Below are 6,000 nucleotides of genomic sequence, written 5' to 3' on the forward strand. Positions count from 1 at the left end.
AAAAGCTCATTTTCTCTTACATCCATAGGGGATGCTGGGGTGCAGTTTACAGTGGGGACGTCCCAGAGCTCCCATCACGGGTGGGAGTGTGCTGTGACCCCTGCAAGACCAAACAGAGCGTCAGATGATGTCAAGAAGCCCGCTTGGAAGCTGGCCAGCCTAACTTGTTAGCAGCATACAGAACGAAGAAGGAGGCCGAATCTTTAATAGTGGCCATCTTCTCCACATTGATGCGAAGAGCCCGCACCACATATAGTGTCCGCTAAACTGATGACGTAACTCTAAGAACAAGCACCATCTTTGGCCCTGTCAGCATGAAAGATGATGAGATATGGAGGCTTGGACGACAACTCACTCAAACCTGACAATCTCCTAGCAGATGCCAAGCCAGAAGAGTAACGGTCTTCCAGGTGAGATATGTGAAATCCGTAGTCTCCAACATTTCCAAATTTGAAGACTGGAGAAGAACAGCAGAAAGACACACAAGGTGCGGTTGGAGAAATGAATGGAGGCTGGAGGTGTAGAATCCCCTGCAGGAATGTCTGACGTCTGGGGTGAAACCTGTACGTTAAGTGAATCTAGTCGCAAGGACGCATCTAACCCTGCCTGCAGGAATTTAAAAATACGTCACCAACCGAAAAGCAGGAGGCGGATACTGGCTCTATTTACAGATGGAGACACTCTCATCTGAGGCAGCTCCATCGCAGGCGTACACTCCTGGCGTGACCAGGCAATCCAGTGAATGGGGCGCGTCTCTGTCTAGTGAATGGGGCGCGTCTCTGTCTAGTGGGGCGCGTCTCCGTCTAGTGGATGGAGCATGGCTACATCTGTACATCAAATGACATACCGCTTCCAATCGCTATAGTAGTGTTTAGAAGTGACCTCCTTCCTGGCACTGATTATAGTGGGAATCGTCATCGTAGGTATACACTTCTTTAAGTGACATGCCCAGGACTAGAACCTATGACCTATTACTCTGGAAGTAGTCACCTTACTTATGGGGTTATCTGCTTTTAGCTAGTACTGTCTTTCCAACAGCTACTTCATCAAACGTTGCCACTATAAGACCGGATAAAAGAAAAGATCCTACTGAAGCAGGTCCTCTTGAAGTGGTAAAGAGCAGGGGTTGTTGACCAAAAGGAGTGAAGGATTGTGTAGCACGGCCTGCGAGGCCATCTGGAACCATGAGGATTACCAGAACTCTCCCCGTCTTCGCTCATGAAAGAAGAGGAAACTGGTAGACTCTCTGAAAAGTTCAGGGAGTCATCAGGGTATCCACCGATATTGCCTCTGGGGCTCTTGTCCTGGAACAGTATCTTTAAAGATTCCTATTTAGCTGAGCCATCAATGTTGGAACCCCCACTCCTCCGGATGTAAATCTGCAGAGGAAATTCGCCTCCTAATAGTTGACTTATGGTATGAAGATAGACAAAATAGTTTCGGCGTACCTCTCTGCTCAGTAGAAGATCTTGACATCCAGTCTCATAGCAGCTCTGCTTTTTGTTCCGCCCCGACGGTTGACGTATGCCACGGCCGTGGCATTGTCTGACTGAACTTTGAACATGCCGACCCTGTAGCCCGGGAAACGCCTGCTCTGGTGCGTTGAATATCACCCTCAGTTGCAATATGTATATCTGGAGTGTGGTTTTTGATCTGGGCCAGTGACCCTGGAACTGAGAGCCCTGTGTTACCAAACCCAAGACCCTGAGACTTGTATCAATGGGCAGAAGCACCCAGTTCAATGTTAAAGGAGCGACCCTCTAGCAGAGGGATGGGGAACCATTGGCCCTCCAGCTGTTGTTGAACTATACATCCCAGCATATCTTGCAATACTTTTAGCATGGCCAAAGAGCAAAACCGTAGTAGGACATGCTGGGATGTGTAGTTCAACAACAGCTGGAGGGCCAAAGGTCCTCCATCCTTACTCTAGCAGAAGTGGTGTCACCACCACCACAGAGACAGTCGTGTCTGAGGAGCTAGGCGTATTATTTGAGGCATGTGCAGGTGTGACCCGGGCCAGTCGGAGATCCAACTGGAATGTCCGGGAGAGAAGGAGCCATACTGAAATCGCCTCGTAGGATGTGACCACCTGGCCGCGGAGGCGGATGCAAAGATGACTGGAGACCATAAAATGACAATATATCACAAATAGCGCAGACACAAATAGGAAACGTCCTCACATTGAGGTGAGTTTTGTACATATCCAGTATACTGTGTATCACCCCATCTAGGCTTCAATGCAGTCCAGTAGTTGTACATTTCCAGTATTCTCCCATTCCATCGTTCAATATCTCAAGCAGAAAGAGAGGGACATAGAGCAATACAACCAGATGTAAAAGGGGAACAATATTTATTGCATTGCACTCACAAGAACACAGATAACAAAGGGGTGTAACCACTATGGTGGATGGGGGATCGTCACATATGCAGTTACCGTCCTATATGTATGCAGTTGTCCAGAACGGTCACACCACCGGGTATTCAACCAGCTGTACGATCCCTGATCAGTCAGTCACCACGCCTGAAGCTTTTCGGACAAATGTCCTTCCTGTTTGCTCCAATGTCCTGTTTGCTGCATTTGTGATATATTGTTTTATGTTCTGATATAGACCGGTGAAGGGTCTTTTTATCACAAGGGCCGCACTGCAGGTGTGCGCGATCATTAATCCATTTTGAATTGTTATGGGGGACCTGACATGTCCGGTGGACCAACCGTACCATGGCTTGAATAGCCTAGGCCTTATAGAGAAGAAGGAATACCTGTTAGGTGCCGCAGTCCACGGCGCCGCTCGGTCTGCTTCCGAGCAACGCTCATGGCCGCTGCACCTCCCTCCCTGCCTGCCGCCTAGCAACGCCAGGACGCCGTGCGCGCTGAGCCGCCGGGTCCCTGGCAACGCTGGGACGCCGTGCGCGCTTACCTGCCGGACCCTTAGCAACGGGGACGCCACCGCGTTCCCCGTTGCTTCCTATCAATCAATACATCCGGGCAGGCCTCACACAGGATTTTTTTACTCAGTTAGTCCAGCTTCAACTGCAGGGTCCTAAACTTACTCCTGCTGATCGTCTCTTTGTCCCTGAATTTCTGAGAGGCACTGTTCTAGCTGAGTTTCATGATAATAAGGTTTCTGGTCATCCGGGTATCACTAAGACCTTGGAGTTAATCTCTCGCTCAGTGTGGTGGCCTAATCTTCTAAAGATGTAAGGGAATTTGTCAGTTCCTGTCAGGTTTGTGCTCAGTACAAGGTATCTCGATCGTTGCCGGTCGGGCAACTCATACCTTTAGCCGTTCCTCTCAGGCCATGGTCACATATATCCATGGATTTCGTGTGGGCCTTCCTCTTTCAGCTGGATTTCGAGTTATTTGGGTGGTAGTAGACCGTTTTAGTAAGATGGCCCACTTCATTGCTCTTCCCCGATTACCCTCTGCTCAAGGGTTGGCAATTTTATTTCTCCGCCATGTGTTCAGGCTCCATGGTTTACCCAGGGATATTGTCTCTGATCGGGCACCGCAATTCATCGCCCATTTCTGGAAACGTTTTTGTGCCTCATTAAATATGAAACTCTCTTTAACATCTGGGTACCATCCACAGTCTAACGGACAAACTGAACGTGTTAATCAATCTTTAAAATGGTATTTACGGCTATATTCAGCCAAACTTCAGAATGATTGGTCTGAATTTCTTCCTTTGGCCGAGTTTGCCTATAATAACTCTTGTAATTCTTCCACCAAGGAGTCCCCATTCTTTTCGGTCTTGGGCTTTCATCCTAGAGCCAATTCTTTTTACCCTCATTTTCCAGTCTCCTCATTAACCTTAACTTCCCGTCTCAGAATGATTTGGAAAAAGGTGCACCTTGCCCTTAAGAAGGCTGCCTTCCGAGAAAAAATAATTTCTGATAGGTTCTGCACTTTTAAGGTGGGAGATAAGGTGTGGTTGTCAACCCGCAATATCAAGCTCCGACAACCCTCGACTAGATTGGGACCCAAATTTATTGGACTGTTCCTTATCATTAAGAAGGTCAACCCAGTTGCTTTTCGGCTACGCTTGCCTAAATCACTCAAAATTGGCCATACTTTTCACTGTTCCCTTCTGAAGCAGTATTTTTCTTCCAGGAGATTCCCTCGGAAGACTTCCCAGGGTAGACCTCCGGTGGATGTTCAGGGGCAACAAGAGTTCTTGGTGGAGAAGGTTTTAGGTTCCAAAGTTTCTCGGGGCCGGCTTTATTTTTTGGTTCACTGGAAAGGCTATGGCCCAGAAGAAAAGTCTTGGGTCCTGGATAAGGATCTACATGCCCCTAAACTTAAGAGATTATTCTTCCAGGAATTTCCTCAGAAACCCGGCTTTAGGGGTTCTTTAACCCCTCCTCAAGGGTAGGGGGTACTGTTAGGTGCCGCTGTCCACGGCGCAGCTCAGTCTGCTTCTGAGCGATGTTCACGGCCGCCGTACCTCCCTCCCTGCCCGGCGCCTAGCAACGCCAGGACGCCATGCACACTGAGCCGCCGGGTCCCTGGCAATGCTGGGATGCCGTGCGCGCTTAGCCGTCGGACCCTTAGCAACGGGGACGCCACTGATGAACCGCGTTCCCCATTGCTTCCTATCAATCAATACACGTGTTAGCTCTGGTCGTGCAGCAGGGCAGCTGCACAACATTACTAATTAAGCTTCGCTGCAGCTATTGGAGGGCTCCCTGTTATATTCTCCCTCACTACCTGGCACAGACGCCGGTGATAACTTCCTGCATGCTGTTCCTGCCTTGTAACGTCTGTTCCTGGTCTGGTGTATCTGGTCGATCCTGATCCCTGTGCTCCTGAGTCCTGGAGTTCTGAAGCCGGTCCTGGGAATCCTTCCTGTTCAAGTGAACCTGTTGCAGTCATCTGGGGATTCTCGTTTGTTGGGGTTCTCTCCCGGTTTCATGAGTAGCGGCTTCTGCCGCACGTTGCGGCCTAGGCCGCTTAGTCCTTGTGTTACTTTTTGCGTTTGAGGTTTTTGCGGAGGTGTCAAAGTCGAAAAATATCATGATTCACAATGCCTTGTACTAACCCCAATGCACATACCCGCTGATTGTGCACCCACTTCCCCGTGCGTACGCATCCCCTCAGGTTGCGTAAGGGACGCTCCGACATCGCCTGCGCATGGAGATGTGTATTTATGGCGTAGTTTGTGAGCTGGTAGCGGGCGACTAGATCGTAACATATTTAACCTATATAGTGTGTTTTGTAGATAATATTCCCCTTAATAATGTCTGCAAGTATGTATAGTGTAAATGGTTCGTGGACATGGGGATTCCTCTTTGCATGATATGAAGTGTTAGACAAAGGTTGAATGGTGGTGTTTAGTATCTAACTGAAGAGTATTTTAATAGTAACATTTCAGTGTTGGTTAGGAAGAGATTGTTCACTGCTGCGTATAGTTATGTTTAAAAGTAGTTTATAGACATTCACTGTATTTGCAATTCATTACATATGCAGGGGGGAATCCAGAGGATACCGCCCACCTGAGCAGTTGGAGAAGGACACAGCCCATCTGTTTAAACCCACCTATGACCTTTACTATAATGTGGAGACATAGTCCTGTGTCCAATGAACAATGAGATTGTAGGGACCATTGTATTGTGAATGTATGCTGTAAATATAAGGACCAACATTGCTGGGGCACTCACTCTCTCTCACTCAAGGCTTTCTACCTGAATAGCTGAGGGCTAGATTCCAGATTGCGCATGCGAAAGATTCCCCACGTATGTAAGTTTCTCTATAGTCATTTCTTCCCTTTGTGTATGCCATCCGTTCTCTCTCTGTGTACTTGTGTTTGCGATCGTTCACTATTGTTTATATTTGTTTTATGTTATTCTGTTTAGTTATTAATGTTAGGTTTGTAGAGTATAAGCTGTAACTGTTTTTCCCCTTTTTCATACTAAAATCATCTAAGAAGTTGTTGGAACCTTACTAAGTATTGTGTGTTTCACCATTTATTACTAAGGGTTTCTGAGCATCTCAATCGCTCA

Source organism: Pseudophryne corroboree, unplaced genomic scaffold, assembly GCF_028390025.1.
Source record: "Pseudophryne corroboree isolate aPseCor3 unplaced genomic scaffold, aPseCor3.hap2 scaffold_1181, whole genome shotgun sequence".
NCBI classification, from domain to species: domain Eukaryota; kingdom Metazoa; phylum Chordata; class Amphibia; order Anura; family Myobatrachidae; genus Pseudophryne; species Pseudophryne corroboree.